This window comes from Parasteatoda tepidariorum, chromosome 7, assembly GCF_043381705.1.
Source record: "Parasteatoda tepidariorum isolate YZ-2023 chromosome 7, CAS_Ptep_4.0, whole genome shotgun sequence".
Lineage (NCBI taxonomy): Eukaryota > Metazoa > Arthropoda > Arachnida > Araneae > Theridiidae > Parasteatoda > Parasteatoda tepidariorum.
The window spans coordinates 18,792,587-18,810,966 of NC_092210.1; the positions used below are offsets into that span (position 1 = coordinate 18,792,587).

General features: G+C 29.3%; 2 protein-coding genes across 6 annotated transcripts in view; one reads left to right on the plus strand and one right to left on the minus strand.

The window, feature by feature from the left end:
- Window positions 1–18,380, minus strand: part of LOC107439363 (uncharacterized) — a 566,421-nt gene that overhangs the window by 492,131 nt on the left and 55,910 nt on the right. The window lies entirely within an intron of this gene.
- The window catches only part of LOC107436757 (uncharacterized), a 91,303-nt gene that overhangs the window by 37,098 nt on the left and 35,825 nt on the right, over window positions 1–18,380 (plus strand). The gene's annotated exons all lie outside the window — the stretch shown is intronic.

Here is an 18,380-nt window from a genome sequence, read left to right on the forward strand (position 1 = left end):
CATTATTTACCAGTAATTACGTTTCTGAGAATGATTACTATACTATTTTAAAATCTTAGAACGGAAAGTGGTTTCTATTATTTGGTAATCATGTGATATAACCTTTGGTCTGAGTTACTGCTGACGCCATCTAGTGTTTGTTTTTTTAACTAGAGTGCAAAAGGAGTACGAGATAGTTCGTCGATATGCTTCTAACAAGCCTGCAGTGCATGCCATTGTGTGATACATGGAACTAAGATGTGTGAGCTCCGTTTCCTACCATGGATTGAGAGGAAATAAAATTACGAAAAAGTAAAGAGTCCATTATTATTAGAGTTATGAATAATTAATTGAGCGAGAGATCAATGGCGTTATAGAAGTGCCGAAACAGCATCATCAAACAAAATTTTATAATAAACATATTAAACGGAATAGATAACTTAATAACCTTTTTATAACTATTAAGTTAGTAATATCTTTAATAATAATATGTTTTAGAAATAACTTTGTCCTAAGTCGTGTGTAGTCAAGTTATGCTATTAAAGTGATAAATACAAAATTGTGAGTGATTAGTTTGGACGATGACAAAACTGGACGAAAATTGTATTACAATATTTGAGAGAAAGAATTTGCGGAGTTTACTTGGTGGTGTAAATGAAAATAATAACTGGAGAAGGAGATTTAATTTTTGAACTGTATAAAATTTGTAAGCAAACTGATATTATTAAATACCTAAAAATAAATAGAATGAATTGGATGGCCCACGTGATTCGAATAAGTGATGACAATACAATAAAAAAGATATCGCTTTTTAGACCCTCTGGAACAAGAAAGCGGGGAAGGCCACGGTTGAGATGTTCTGATTTGGTGGAGTCTGATTTTCGTTCAATTAATGAAAAGAATTTGAGATTTAAGATCAATCGGAAGTCATTATGGAGAAATCTTCAGAAGAAGGCATTGGCCAACATTGGGCTGTCTGGCTAACTATGATGATGATGAGCTTAGAAGTGTTTCCCTAATTTTGCCCAACTACTTATCGTTTAGAAATAAAACAATTTGCGTAGCAATCTATTGGGTTAATAAGCAAAGTGAGCAGAAGCAGGAGATTTCTAGTTAACCTTAAGTTTAAAATAACATAAAATAAAAAAATTCAAAATAAAAAATAANATTATGAGTGATTAGCTTGGACAATAACAAAACTGGACGAAAATTATATTACAATATTTGAGAGAAAGATTTTGCGGAGTTTACTTGGTGGTGTAAATTAAAATAATAACTTTAAAAGGAGATTTAATTTTGAACTGTGCAAATTTATACGCTTACTGATATTATTAAATTCATAAAAATAAATAGAATGAATTGGATGGCCCACGTGATTCGAATGAGTGATGACAATACAATAAAAAAGATATCGCTTTTTAGATCCTCTGGAGCAAGAAGGCGGCTAAGGCCACGGTTGAGATGGACTGATTCTGGGGAGTCTAATTTTCTTGCAATTAATGAAAAGAATTTGAGATTAAGGATCAATTGGAAGTCGTTATGGAGAAATTTTCAGAAGAAGGCATTGGCCAACATTGGGCTGTCTAGCTAACTATGATGATGAGGAGCTTAGAACTGTTTCCCTAATTTTGCCCAACCACTTATCGTTTAGAAATAAAACAAATGCGTAGCAATCTATTGGGTTAATAAGCAAAGTGAGCAGAAGCTTTTTAGTTAACCTTAAATTTATAATAACATAAAAAAATTAATGAATAAAAAATGTAGAATGCGTAATTAATGCGTACTTTTAAAATTAAATATTTTATTTATAAAATCGTAAATATAACTAAAAGTCACATATTTTTTTAATTCTAAAAGAATTTTTATAAAAATAATTTCATCATTTAATCTAATTTTACACAATGTTGTATTCTCAGATTTCTTTAATAAAATACTAAATGAATGTCTGGAATAAAACGTTATTTATTTTAAATTAGAAAACTAAAAACAAAAAAGTTTTACAAACAAGTATTTTTAAAACATGCTTATAAAATTAATTGCTATCCAAAAATAAATATAGTTAAAAAACGAAATTTGAAGCATTTGCGTAATATTTACTAAGCAAACAAAACAAACAAAGAACTAAAACTTTTCGGTTTCTTACAATCTTTCGATATTTAATTCTACGACTGTCTTTTAAAAAAACCATTTCTCTAATTAATTAGCGGAAAATATTTTTAAATCTACAGTTATTTGTTATTTACTTGCATTTAATTTAATGAAGAGTTTCTATTAAGTTATTTTTATTTTAAATCATTAATATGTTTCTTTAAACTACTGATTATTTGTGTAGAATTGTCAACATTAATAATTATTTTCAGTTTCAGGTGTGTCAAAGTTTTTCTTGAGTTCTGAAAAATCTTAATAATAAAAGAAAAAACGTAATTAATAGAAAATTATTTAAATGGAAAATAAGTACTTAAAAGGGTAAAACGTTTAAATGTAAACAATTTTAATGAACTTTTGTGATTATTTCATACGAAAAAATTATTGTTGGAAAATCGATTTGTTAAGGAAAACTTAGATCAAAAATTAAATAAATTAAAATGATTTAAATTACTCAAAACTTTTAAGTTATTTGATAACATTGATGATTTTGTTTTTGTGTTTATTTTACAATTTGCTGCTTTAAGTATGCAACGTGAATTTGTTTTTTAATTATTAGAGTTTCTTTAGAGATATAGGGTAAAATGAGGGAATACCGTAAAAGTTTTTAGAGGTTTTCTTTTTTTTCCGTTTGATTGTTTGCACACGTATTTCATCAGTGACAACTTTCAAATATTTTTGTTTGCATTACTAAGGAGAAGAAATGTTCGAGATTTTAAAATTATTCTTGAATATATTTTATACTTTAAAAATATTACGCAGGAAAGAAAAATAAAATAAATATCTCTGATATAAAAGGGCATTGACACATGATTCAAAATATTTTATTATTTAAATTTCATTCCTTCTTTGAAACGCGCGACTTATGTTTATGTAAATAAAATAAAATCGCCAATATCATTTCCTATCTTAATTGCATAATAATTACCTGTCAGAATAATTACCTGCCACACCGATTTGAACAATCAACTGAATAAAAATAGAAAACTCAGAAATGCTTTAGACTGATTACAGCAAAAATGCTTTAGACCTTTCAATCTCAACTAGTTTAAAAAATAAATGTTAAATAAATAATCCCACGAAGCTGACGTGGTGAAGTATTGCCTAATTCAAATTTTCATACAATTCAAAAATATACAAATAAGAATAACAGTCGACATGTTTCAAGCACTGAAAAAAAAGTTAGACTTTAAAATGTATACTTATGGAACACGATAGATAAGTCGGTTATCAGAAATTATATCGCTCATACCAGAAATCATCAATTGTTGTACATTGTTGGAATCTTTTGACAATGCTAAAATTATCCCCCTCAGTCACATCAGCTCATCTTGATGCCTTGGAATCTTACTACCCTTGTTTTATTTATAAGAATGCTTTATACCACGAAAAAAAGCCTTTTATAATGCATGTGTTTTAGCATTTTTTTAGCAACACTGTGGGTTTTCCTGTTCTCTTTTTCATAGTTTTTTTCTCACTCGGCTACTATGGTTCTTGTCCTTGTTTTTCTCTCTTATTTTGCCATTTTTGTAGCCAAATTTTCGTTTTACATTTCAAATTACTTTTGTTTCTACTCATTCACGTCCTGAAAGTTCTGAAAATGGTCGCCTGTTCCTAGCTCTTGAAATGTGTAGACTGTTATTTCCTATTTATATATTTTTGATGGGAATAAAGTTTTCTATCAGGTAGAAGGTATATGATTAAAAAAATTTATCAACAAATTATACTACCAACTAAAATTATAAATTAATGGCTTTAAAACGAACAATATTTGCAGCAGCTATGTAGTGTTGACTGAAGAGAAAATTATCAGACGCTGGAACAATTATATCAGTTGTATTGACCTAATTTACACTAGATAATATTGTTTCATAGCTCACGTAAGCAGTGCCATCTGCAGACGAATATTTGAAATAATTTCAAATTCGTTGATAATAATTATCTAGTTACCTAAGCAGTAAACAGCAAACTGAAACTTCCATTCCATTCCTGTCATCTTCAAGATATTCGATAAAAATACTAGTTTTAGGTGATTAAGAATGAATTAAGTCAAAAGAATGTGATGAACCAAGAGTTATGAATAAGTACTTTAAGCAACTTAATACTGAAACTGAAACTAAAATTTCCACTTTCAGTCCGTAATAAAGACGTTTTTCAGAACTTTTACACCACTGGTCTTTCTGCACACAAATGCTAACCTTCTGCGAGTGATGAAATTTAAAACTAAAAAAATGCTTGAAAATACTTCTGTAAACTACAACTGTTCTTAGAAACTGACTCCGTTCCCAAATGGGTTAGGTTCTCTTTCTCTCTCAATACTATTCTGCAAAATATTATCCTGTACTTTTTTTCTGCAAAAATGTTTGTTTTAAGATTTTAAATAAGGCATTTTGAAACAGTGACGTGTGTTATTTTATACAACTAGCTTTTCTGACTTTGAGTTTATTTTTCGAATGTTCTGTCATCACATGAAATTATACGTTTTTTGCAAGTTATATGCTATTTTCATAACTGTTACGAGTCTAAAACATTTATTCATAACTGTTAGGCCAAACAAGTGAAGCCTAGATTTAGCTAGCGCCTTCTATGCTAATTCTGATAATGGCGGAAAATTTTAATATTAAAAAAAGCCGCAGTTTAGGGAAAATGGAAAACGATTCTGATCCAATTTTTTAATATTTGAAAAGTTACACCCACGCTTTATTACCTGGGCATATAAAAATTTGCTTACATTTGTTACATCTTGTTTACATTTCATAAATATTTTTACATTTTTGAAACAACGCAATTTTAAAAACCCTGAAAAAGTGTTTTGTTAGTTTATATTAAAAATACTATTTTTTTTAGATAATAAATTGTTTAATATTTTCATTTTAATGTTTTATTATTCTAGCAAAATTAATATATTGGAGCATCTTCATTGATGACACAAAAACAATCGCAATAATTTCCGTTGTTTTCGTTTATTGTTTCATATAAAAAATATCTTTTATACTAAAAAAATCAAAAATGTTCAAATTATTATAAAATTACTTAATAATGTTTCTTTTAATATTGTAATGTACCATTTTACACGTAGCCCATTTGCAATGCAAAACAGAAACCCTCAAAAACTTCCATTAAACGCAAGAATAACAGCTTTTTAACAACAGCTAATAAAAAAACAGCTCTGAAATGTAAATATGTTCACCTTTTAGCAAATTCTAACTAAATCTTCCGAACAAGTTTTAGAAATGCCTTACAAACTTTTTAAGTACGGATTAAAGGTGTTTAGTAAAATAATTTCGATAATTTCGTGACTTCTTGGACTTCAAACTAAACAATTAGAAAGCAGAGATTATATGTAATACAAAATAATCACACATCTAACTTTATATAGTCACAATTTACATAGCTATAAAAGATTTAAACTGTATACTATTTACAATACATTAATTATTTACAAAAACCCACGGTACTCAGGATTTGACAGTGTTACTATAGTTTCTTTCTCGAACATCTTATGAGACGTTATTGTAATGTGATTTTGAGTATTTATTATGAAATACTTATTATCCATTGGCAAAACGGGCCTTTGTTTGGGTTTCATGACTTCCTCACTTTTCAACTACAATAATCAAGAGTAATAGTAAGCAGTGTGCATTCAATGCTATGGCAACCGCTGCTGTTTGTTCATTTTTTTAGAATTCTTCTCTTCATTTTTAGTTTTGTTATGCATTAAGTTGGTGAGTTTATGTTTGAGATATGGGACCAGAGAGATCCTATAAATACTTCTTGAGAAGTGATGAAAGAGAATTTCATCATTTGAAAGATATTTTTGTTTTTATTGTTTTAATCAAGATTCAGAAATTCTAACCTACAGTTCAAACAGGATCGTTTTCAATACTAATTCAGGTGAATATCACAAATAAAGAGGGTCCAAACTGATTGACACGGTCCCAAAAGTTAGAGTTGAAGCAGGAAAAAAACGATGCCAAAGCCTAAACTTACCGAGGCTGAAAAAGCCAAAGCCAAAGAACGTAGACGGGAATATCTTAACGGAGAAACGAAAGGATTCCATTCGCAAACACAAGCATGAAGCCCGTCTCTCACAAAAGTACCAAAATGATTGAGAGAACTAAAAAACCAACCTAGGAGCGAATGCTGACTCTCCGAACCCCTTTCATGCAAATAAGAGAACTGGGTGTTGATCACCACTTAAGGGATAAAAGGATCCATTGTCAGAGTATCCAATAACTTGCACAAGACCGTAGACTGTCTTTCACGCAATATAAATGATTCATTCACTATTCGTGTAAAATTGGAAGAAAAAAAGCCTAGCTTTCAAATCATATTTCATATATGAACTTGTGAATCCGAACCGGGCGTATGATGCAGCTTACAATCTCCTTCAAACGCCATTGTACCAATCCGAAAATGTTAATATTGATCTCGATTGGTTGTTCAAAATCTATTCAGTCATCAAAGGAATTTACACAGAATGTGTCTGAGCTGCATTTAAACATGTCTGCAAAATTGTGTACCGAGCAGTTCATGATTAACAGTTAAATATGTCCAAGCTGAAAATACAATAAATTTTCTTTTCCAAAAAAAATTAGCCAACAACCATTTTGACAATGGGTAACCTGTGATCGTTTTGAGGTGATAACAATTATCTTCATTTTGTAGTGAATCGTATTTACTTTTTTCCTTCTCCCCTTTTTTTATAATTATTTTTAGGTCAATTATAAAGATATATCATAAATATTATACCTAGCAATCGTAAGGAAACATAAAAGAGAAAACATTTAGAAAATGTATCATATACTATGTTATATATTTAAGATTACCCCACAAACTCATTTTGAGCATGCAGAAACTATGCTATGTTTTAAACATGTAAAAATATTTATGAAACGCAAACAAGATTGTTTCGGTTTCATAAATATTTTTTCAAATACAATTCGTAATTACATACAATTTAATAACAATTTGATAATCAAAGTTTGCCAATAATTGTCTTTAAAAATGAAGTTAGGAAGGAACATTTTCACTTTGACAAAACAACGCCGCTAAGGTAAAAGTACGACTTAATTGAGAACCCCTCTGCAGCATCCTTTCGAGAGGCCACTTCCACAATTTAGAATTAGGAAAAGCGTTACTTAGATGTCTGTAACTCTTGTACTGCTCAGCTATTTACCACAGCACATTCGATTCCATAAATTTTATGAGCACGTATATCACGTCTCGAACCCTCCAGACCCAAGTCTAATGCTCTAATCACTGGGCTACTACCACCCACAACATTGTTTTGGTTATGGAAATTAGAGTATATTAAAGTCTAAAGAATTTAATAATCTGCACTAAATTAACATATATGATCGCGATAACCTGGTTGGCTGAGCGGTGGACTCACGTTCGTGAGAACGGGAGTTCGACTCCAGCCTGCTGAAAACTTCCCATCTAGTAAATGGCGACTGGTGCACATTAAATCTCTCGGGTCACAAAGTCATCATAACAAATTATATTTCTAAGGGCATTGAAATGGAGATTGATAGTTCACCGGTTCAGGTCAAAATTACGATCTGTGGATGAATGAATAGATGCATAAAAGGATCAGCCTTGACTGGATGGAAGAAGTCAAATTCTTGGCCATAGATGGCGCCACTGGAAAGCAAGAACAATCGTCCCTTTTGCCATAATGGCCTAGGACAACAACAATTAACATCTATGAATTGTTTTACTTTTGGGTGATGATTCTATATTTTTGGAATTACTTTTGATACTTTTTATGGTAAATATAGTGTTTTTTTGGAATTTTAAAAAATTAAAAAATAGTTTTTGAATAACTTTTTAATTATTTAAAATTATTTGAAATATATTTGTAATAACTGAATAAGCATTTGTTGTTATTTTTTTCCTCTAAAAGTTTCATTTAAGCCCATCTTTTAAAATATTTGAATTATAAAATAACAAAACGATAAAAGACTGAAATAATTGAATACTTTTTTTTTCCTATCATACTTCATACAAAAAATAACTCGATAAGAAATTCCACGGTGTAATGTTAAATATTCCTAATTACTGACTTTTACCTTAAAAAGTTATGACTGCAAAGGATATTTTTAGTTCTAATCACCCATATATTACAGCCACTTTGCGTCAAGTAACAAATTAATTGACGTGGAATGCTATCATCGTTTCCTCATAATTCGTTCGTAAATTTTCGAAAAAGCTATTTTTAGAAACATTCTTTCCTGGAAATCGATGAGAAGTACTAAGCTATGCATTAAATATTTATTTATTAAATTATAATTAGTGCAGACTATAATTTTTAATTTACCTTTTTTCAATAAAACTCTTTAATGTTTGAAACTAATATGTAGTTTTGTTACTATTTAAAAATCAATAGAGTAACAAATTTAACTAAAGAAAATATCATCACTTTAATTTTTTGCCTATTCTATTGATACATATCGTATCTATTGTAAATATTCCAATTCCAGAGTAAAATATTAAGAATATTGCAGTCGTTCAATTTCTTGTTGATGATCTTCAAGCCTAATCCCACTTTGAAGTCTCAAATTTTAATAAAGTTGAAACTTAATCATGACCGAGATTATAAAAAAAGACCCATTTTATTAAGATCTTTCTGAGTTCTAGAGTTTTTGAGACTTTAAAATTTAGCCTGTATTTTTAATTATGAAACGGATAAAGAGAGACTCGAAATTTGGACAGGATTTAAATTTTGCCGTATTTTGGCGATAATATTCTGCCAAAAATAGGAGGACAAAGAGAANGTCACTAAAAATGTACCCCGCCACAAAAATAAATATATAATTATTAGATGATCAGCGTATTCACAATTCATATTAATTTTTAACATTGTTCATTAATTTTGTCAAGTAATTTTTTGTTTTGGTGATCAAAATTGACCGTTAAAAACACCTGCTTAAACTATTGTGGCTAAACCATGCTTACACTAAAGTGTTGAAAAGCTGACCCTACTCCGAGTTTACGATAATCAATCTTCAACTCTGTAACTTTGCAATATTGAACCTAAGTCAAAAGACAAGGGAACTGTTTGATCAAGATTTGGAGCATGTTTTTATGGAACTAATACAAATTTGCGTTACATGGAGAGGAAAAACCAAAAACCTACCGTGGTGAGCCCATGGGGATTCTAACCCATGTTCCGTTTATCACTGAAGAAATTTTACGCTAACACTAAGAAGAGAGATTTAAAATTGTTAGTTCTGTCCACCGAGTATTCGAGCATGCGCCAAATTTGGTGTGGATCAGTTCAGAACAGAGGATTTGTATAAAGTCCATAGACACGTACATATAAAAATTACCATCTATCACAGAGGATATTTTTCGTTATTGCAGTGGATGGTGCGAGTCGAGAGCAGGATTCGTATCAACCAGCCTTCCATGGTATTCAAACCTGGATCACTTTATGGGAAAGCGACAGCTCTATAATAGGAGCCACAGCGTCTCTTGTGGTTTAACTTTGTTCAAATTCAAACATTTATGCCAATAAACCCATAACCAGCTTTGCCAGGAGGAAGAGAACTGAACACAGCATCAATAAAATTAAGTTTTTTGATTCAAAATTTCCCATTTTAAATTTCTACAACACGATCAGACGGTGCCAAAAAAAAAGGAATAACAATAAAATTTGAAAATTAGCATTCTTAACTTTTAATTTCTCCAGAACTTTTAGAATGACTATAGCCAAATTTTGGACGTTGAATAATCAAATGAACTCAATTTCAAATCATAGAACACTTAAATTGTCTGTCACTATTTAATCAAATCAAATAAATCCATAATGATAATTAGTTGCATGAAACTTATAATTGGATGAAGAGTATTGGATATAATTGAATCGAATACAGAAATATTTTTATTAGCTATATTTCTAAAAGTGTGGTAAAATAAAAATAAAAAAAGCTTTAATGTCCTTACGTTTCCTGATAAAACTATAAATTTTAAAGATAGACTCTACCACCTTCTTTGCTAAAGCGTCAGGACTTTGAATCGCTAAAAAAACAGATCTGTATATTCCATAAAAAACAAGTTTATTTTTGTCTCATTTCGTAACTTGAAATATCGTCTGCTGTAATTAATAAGCTTATTTAAAATCTGTCTTTAAAAACTAAGATTCATCTCAGCTAGTGAAAATTAGACAACTAGATTCAAAAGTTCGTTCTTCTCTACATAATTAGAGTAGAGAGGGTGTTTCGTAAAGACCGTTCTTAACACTTTGCCGACTGCGCAGATAGTATAAGCTACCCACAACACATTTTTAACAGTTACAACTATTTATGCAAATGGAGAGATCTCCTCAATCGGTCATGCATGAGGAAAGAAATTCTTGTAAAATTACCACATTGTAAGGTAATGATATTTCTAAAAAAAATCATAAATCCGGTAATAGATACCAAAATATGTGGCATTTAAACCGTCGGTATGATAGTTTTTCTCTCTTCATATTGCAAAGACTTACCGAAAGTTTTTGATTTACGGAAGCTCTTTGATGTTTTCAAATGTTTTTGTTCCTATTACCACACACTTAGTGAGAAAAAAATTTAAACTGAAAAGTAAATTTAATCGAATACATGGTTTTTAAGCCATGATCTAAAGTATCGCGATAAAATTAACCAAATTTTATTACATTTACCATATTTTATCACATATTATAAAATAATATTTCACAGTTAATTTTGCCTAAATCATTACCTAAGTGCTTCGGTAACAATCATCGAGATTTTTGGTATTTCCATAGAGCCAGAAGCACGGTAAATTTTACCATGCTCTGGTAGTTTTGCCCATACTTTTTTTCTCAATGGGTAATGATAGTTTCCAAAACTAGTGGATCTAACCAATCAGTTGGCAAAGTGTTAGTAAGTATTTTTAGAATATTTATCAAAAGTGAAAATAAAAAAGTGTTCACATGGCGGTCACAAAATAACATATAATCAAGGCTATCGAAGTCTGACAAAATACAGTAGAGGAAGACGAATGTAATTAACATCAAAATAAGTTTAATTGGAGGTTTAAGCACGAAACAATCGCCTTTCAACTTGTCTCAATTTTCTTCCGCCATCAAACTAGTCTTGTTTTTTAATACTATCGTCTTCCTTTATTATGATTTTCAGATTCCCATAGCAATTTTATTTTTTCCTCTCTTAAATATCAATTTGCGACCACCGATACTTTGCTTTCAATATTGATAAGAATTCTAAAATGTATAAATGTCATGTACACTACAAAATAGAATTTTCAATTCTTATTTTATAACATGCCTTCAAAAATAATACAACTGTTTTAAAAATATGTCCCGTGTATAAGTTAGATATTGCTTACATGCGTTAACTATCAATTATATTTTTGAATTTTCCCCCTTTCCAATCAAATTAATTTGAAACTTTCTCGGTCACTCACTTAAAAATTTTTAAAGGATCTGCTTTAATTTTTTATTTATTTATTTATTTATTTATTTATTTACTTGATTATTATTTTTAATAACGTGTGAATGATAGCAGCAGAAGCATATTAGAAAAGAGAAAAGGCACAGTTTTCCGCAAAAAAGGAAAGGGATGCAAATCAGCCCTGTTTACATTTCCGATTTCCAACAATATCAAAGCTCGAAATATACCTACTAGTCTTCCATTTCAATTATAAAGCAAAATAAGTATTTTTTTATCTTTAAATGGGGGAAAAAGAATAGATGACAAACTTAGTCGACGACAAACAAGAAGACAAGATGACAAACTTGAGAAACAAAGATGACAAATTTGATATCTAACCATCAATAACAAACTTGACGGTTGATCATTAGATGCCAACCATTAGAGGGTTAGATGACAAACTTGATATTTCTCCGACGCCATCTTGGTTAACAGCACCTATCCGGCCTGACAACTCTAGTTTTTAGGAAGAATAAATACTATATATAGTATGAGCTAAGAACTAAGATGAGCTAAGAACCTTTTGAGATTGGTGAGAGCTCATGTAGTTCCTCAACCAAAGTTCTTCAAAGTTCTTCGCAAGGAGTTACTCTATATGGGGTAATTTCTTTTCTTTTATTGTAAAAAAAAATATTCTTCAGATACCAACATCATTCTTAAGAAACATTCTTAAGAGAAGCTCTTATAATTGGTAAGTAAATCTTTATATGTTGGTATCAGTGATTTACTAGAAAATCTTAGGCACCAGTTCACTGTTACAGATGAGATGGTGTGATACAACAACTGGCATTACATATTTATTTCCTACCTTTTAAAATTATCTTTAATTACTTAAACCTATTTTTTAAATCATTTTTAATTCAATTATATTTAAATTAAATCAATGAGTTAATCTTTATAACAGCAAACATAACATATTTTATTCTTTTCTTATCGATCAATGTAACGGCTAACTTTTTATTCCAATACTAATGTAGATTCATTAATTCACTGCCCCTCCTCATCGAAAACAAAGTCTATTTATAACTCTTCATTATTAATTTCTTACCTCAATTATGTTTCAGTTACATGGTTATTACAATTATCACAGTTTTGTTGGCGACTCGTGATCGCCAAAGTATTTTCAAACCCAATTTGGGAACAAATGCATTTACTTTCAATTTCAAACTTCCAACCACGCCGAATTTTCGTCTTAGTAGATGGTAATGAAACGAAAGGCAAACATGAGGAGAAAAGGTGCTTTTATGCCTGAATTTTAGGAACTACTGATATCTTTAGTTTTATATCTAATTCTTAAATTTTCATTTCAATATGGATAATGTATGACTTGCCATTCTATATTTTGTGTTATAATATGAGTCTTTACTTAGTACTTAATCGAAATTACTTCGCAGTTTTGAAAATAAACTTTTAAATCTTTATTTATACTGTAAGCTGATCCTTATCCTCCCCAATCAATTTACTTCAACTATTGAGTAAGAACACGAAAAATAATTTTTGAGATAGGATCATTTTTTTACTAAACAAAAGCATTGAATTATTCAGGATTTTAAACCACTTATAGAATTCAGGAAAAGTATTTGAATCTTCAAGTTCGTCAATTTACCCCACTTTTCCCTATACATCTAATTTTGGAAAAAATGGAATAAAATTGATTAAGTTATTGTGTTACTGTTTTATATACTTCTGAAAGAAGGCTTTTCAGTTTAGGCTATGCGTACAACTAAAATTTGAATCAAAGCATGCCGAATAATATGAAGAAAGAAATATTTATATATTAAATAAATAATCCCAAGAAACTGAAACGGTAAGATATATTACTTAACAAAAATCTTCATTCGCTTCAAAAAATTACAAATTGGAAATAACAGTTGACATATTTCAAAGGCTCAAAAAATAGGTGCCCATTTTCAAGACTTGCCAATCGCGAATGAGAAGAAACAAAAGAGATTTGAAATAAAAACGTAATGTTGCCAAAGAGAAATGAATAACAAAAGGTGAGAAAACAAAACTAAAAAAAATCACAGTAGCCTAGAGAAGAAAAAAAATATGAAAATCAGAATAAAAAAAATCCACAATGACCGAGGAAAGCAAATCAGGGTAAAATGCATTTCCAAGTGCTCTAGAGAGGTGGTAAGGATCTCATGCCATTAACAAAGGAATCAGCATCTATATGAATAAAGCAAGGTTCCAAGGCATCACGATGAAATGGTGTGGACTGGCATCCACACTAGTCACCACCACTCTATAACGCGTGGAAATGCATTTTCTCCTGATTTGACTCTCTCAGTCACTGTGGTTTTTTCAGCTCCATTTTTCATCTTTTTTTTTCTCTCTCGGCTACTGAGATTTTTTCTAGTTTTGTTGTTTCACCTTTAGTTTTCCATTTTCTTTTCGGCAACTTTGCACTTTTGTTTTTAATCACTTTTGTTTCTTCTCATTCACGTCTGGCAAGTCTTGAAAATAGGAGCTTATTTCTTGAGCTCTTGAAACATGTCAAATGTAATTTCCAATTTCTTTTTAATCAAGTTTTTAATCAAGTAATATTAATATGTTTTTGTTAATTTTACGATCTCAACAAATCTATTGATATTAAAATTCCCCGAGGAAAATTAAATATCTTTCTTAAACAACTACTATGACTAGAAAAAACGAAGTTCAGTTAGCAACAAAAGTGATAATGATATTTCAAACATTTTAAACTCTTTTTTTTAATCATTACATTCTTTAAAAACCACCTTTCAGAAAATATAGCTGTTGCAGTAGTTTGAACTCTAAAGAATCCTAATTCAAGAATCATTACTTGGATTAAGAATTTTGGAGCAAAAACGTATCCTGATGAAAGAAAACTACTGAATTGCTTTTTAATAGCATGTAAAATTGATTTTTCAGTATTCCAATAAATAATTTTTGTTAAATGTGCATTATCATTATTTTGAAAATAATGAAAACAGCAATTTAAGTTCGAAATAAGGAGAAAGAAATGATTGTTGAGAGAAGATTTAATGACGTACTTAAACTAATTGTATCAAGACTAGAGTGGGTGGGTAAAAATGTGTATTTAATATATTAGAATGAAAAATAGATACTTCAGGAAGAAAAAAATTTGAAAAAACATTATTTGCTAAATATTTTACGAAACATGCATTTAACACTCTGATTATGATTCTCAAAAAAATTGGTAGGCTTAATTTTCAATGTGCAACGAAAATCAGAAAACCCACATTGAAGAATCTTATCGCAAATTAAAGACTGAAAATGCATAAAGTTAATGAACTAAGTTTTTAATTACTAACACAAACATAAATTACGCCTTTATTGCTTTTAAAAAATTGTTCTTAACATGCGGGGAAGTAATTTCAACCTTTTGACAGATTAACAACTTATTTGTTTGAAGAAAAACTTTTAATTGACCATCAAAATGTTTTTTTACCCTGTTTTATATTTTTTCTTGGGTATAGATTTTCCCTTTTGAAAAAATTCAAATAATAATAGCTTTCAGTTTTTGTTGCATAAAATAAATACTTGCGGCAATTTATAGTAAACAAGAATAAACAAGATTTTTACTTTCTAAACCACTGAAAAGTATCAATTAAAGTATTGTTTTGCCTAACATTTTAATGAAAACTTAATGCGTTTTCTTTTTAAAGGAACATTTTTTGAATACTTTTTTTTTTCAATTTATTATTTAGAAATTTTATTTCTTTTAGTAAAAAAAATTATTATAATGTATAATAAAAAATATAATTTTTTTTCAAAAAAAAAAATATATTCTTTTAACACTACAAAAAATAGGAAAATGAATAAAATAAAAAAATAATTAAAATTGGGAAATAATCAAGCAAGCAGCCAGATAAAAATGTTATAGTTTTACAAATGTGTATTTTCAATGTTTGCGTTGGGGAAAAATATCTTGTACAACTTAAAATGTCCTACATAATTTAAAGAAAGGAATTATAAATATTTCCATCTTTATAAGTTTGTTTTTTTAGTTCTATTTTGAATTTTTCTTGGATCTTTGTAATATTTTTACCTGAAAATCATGTTAATGAATTGGTCTCATATTATTCTTTAAAATTCCTTACACTATTGTATTTGTGCATTTTACTTTGGCGTATTTCTTTCTTAATTCCCTATAAGAAAGTATTACTTTTGCGGATATAATCGTGCGAGATGATGACGAGAATACATCTAATCATTGCTAATTTTTATAATCTTTAATAAATTTAGTTTTTTTTTCTTCAAATTTTTAAATATTTTTTTAAAAATTTTAAATAAACTTTATTTCTTTCCTTTCTTTGCTTCTTTTATTGCGTTTTTCTCGTTTTATTAATATGGATCAGCAATATACATATATAAGTTCAAAATGAAGATAATACAAAGGAAAATTACAGATTAATGAAAAAGGGGGGAACAAGAAAATTAATAATTAAAACAAAAATAACAAAAACTGGAAGGTGTTATTTTTACTTATTGTGTCCTATTTTATTTGATGTAATTTTTGTATAAATTTTATGAGTGCCCCTCACACTATTGTATTGATATACTTTGCTTTGGCTGCATTGATACAATATTAGAAAGCACTCTTTTTTGCGGATATAATCGCGTGGGCTGATGAAAAGAATATATCTTTTATTTTCCGGATTTTTTTGAAAGAATTCTATCCTTTTTATCGGATTTTTTTTTCAGCTTTTGTTATTTTCATTTTTATTATTAATTTTCTTTTTTCCCCTTTTTTCATCAATCTGTAATTTTTCTTTTATTATCTTCATTTTGAAGTTAATATTATGAGTTCTATTTACTTGCAGCTTATGCGCAAAAAACGAAACTTATAGTTTTTCTTAATTTTCTTCGTGTTTTTTTGTATTTATTTATTATGCTATATATANTATATATATATATATCAAAGCAAATAGAAGGGTTTTTTTAATGTTTGAATGCATGATTTAAGTAAAAAATATTTATCCATGTATCTAATGATTGCATCAGCCATCAGCTTGTGACCTGGCCCTTAAACTCTATTCATTCAGCTATTGCTTCGTAATACTACATACTACTCATTAGTTAATTAAATTTTCCTTTTAATTTTTCATCACTTTTTTTGTAATTACCAATTCGCCAATGGAAAGAAAGACCTTCTTCAAGCGTTTTCTAAACGCCGATGATTACTAAACACCTACGACAGTTATTGCGATTAAATTATTTTGCACAAAATGCAAAAGTAAACAGCCGTTTTCGTCATGCAAAATTCATAGCATGCAAAAAATCATATCGCTTCACAAGCATGTAATAGAAAACAAATTACACGTTCTTTTATACTAACACCACCGTTTATAGAAGGACGCAGGAAACCAATAAACTGTTTTCCTAATAATTGTCTCTCACGCATATTTCTTGTTAAATTTCATTGTTATAGACCGAAAGAAATACCTTAATGATTCATAATTTAGAGCTGTTTTCTAGGAAAATAGAATCAAATATTATAATGTCTTAATACATCATGGACTATTCATTTTCTATGAATTATTCAAGCTAAGTTTATCCTTAATATGTTGTAAGATTCAAGTTTTCAAAGAAAATAATAATCTTTGGAAAATATATTTTTAACTTCGAGATATTTGTTATTATCCTACGTTCTTTAATATAATTTTCCTTACTCTCAAAATGAAAGATCGTTGCATAAATAATTGAAGCTATTCCAGTATTATCTAACTCAGAAATTCCTTATTTCTATAGTCGCGTGCTAAAAACAGATACAATTTAAGCTATTGTTAAAATATTGTAGAAAAAGTTATGAAATACTATGGATGCTGTAAAAGAAAAGAGTAAGAAATGATGAACTTTTCATATATATCTTGGTTTATTATTTACAGTTACATTTCATAATTTGATAAAATTAAAGTTTAAGGATCTTATCAAAACCAATTTAAAATTTGTTAAGTGCCATTGCTATAATTATTAATTCGACATAAAAAATAGTATTTTCGCAAGAAAAGGAAGAAATTTTTTTTTTATTTATTGTAACCCTTTATATTTTTAAAAGCAATATTATGTTAAACATTTTTAAAAACAAATTCCTTTAGCTTATTACAGAAAATTAATTTTGATTTTAAGACCATTTTCGAAATTTTCTAGTTTAACTAACTCTAAAGAATTGTTCATTAACTTGGACAACGCATATCGCACGAGATAAAATAGCTCCCCCAGTATTAGCCTTTCTTCTGGATCCCACGCAAACCTTTACTGTAACTCACATTTATGTAAACAAATCCCTTCAGTGGTTTGTATTTCTGAAGTTATAAGCGAATAACTGCGCAAAAAAGTAGAAATATAGCGCCCATTGACATATAAAAGGTAAAGATGTTGGGAGAAAGTATACGAGGGTTGCTATTTATATTTCTGGCCTAATAATGAAAAAACAAATATGTAGGATCGAAATTGGTTTTATTGTTTTTCAAAATATTCTCCACGATGATCATTCCACTTTTGCATGCGTTTGAACCAATTTTCAAAGCACTTTTTCCAGTCTGATTGAGGTAACTCCAAAACATGCGTTTTGAATGCATCAACCGCTTCTTCGGGGGTCGAAAATCGTTGTCCACGTAATTTATTTTTGATGCGTGGGAATAAGAAGTCATTGGGTGCCAAATCAAGGCAGTACGGCGGATGACCCATCAGTTCGATCTTTCGCTCCATCAGAGATGCCTTTGTTTGAGTCGATGTGTGAGAGCTCGCATTGTCATGATGAAGAATGATTCGCCTGTTCTTCTGCCTTTTTCGAATTTCTACGATGACTTCCGG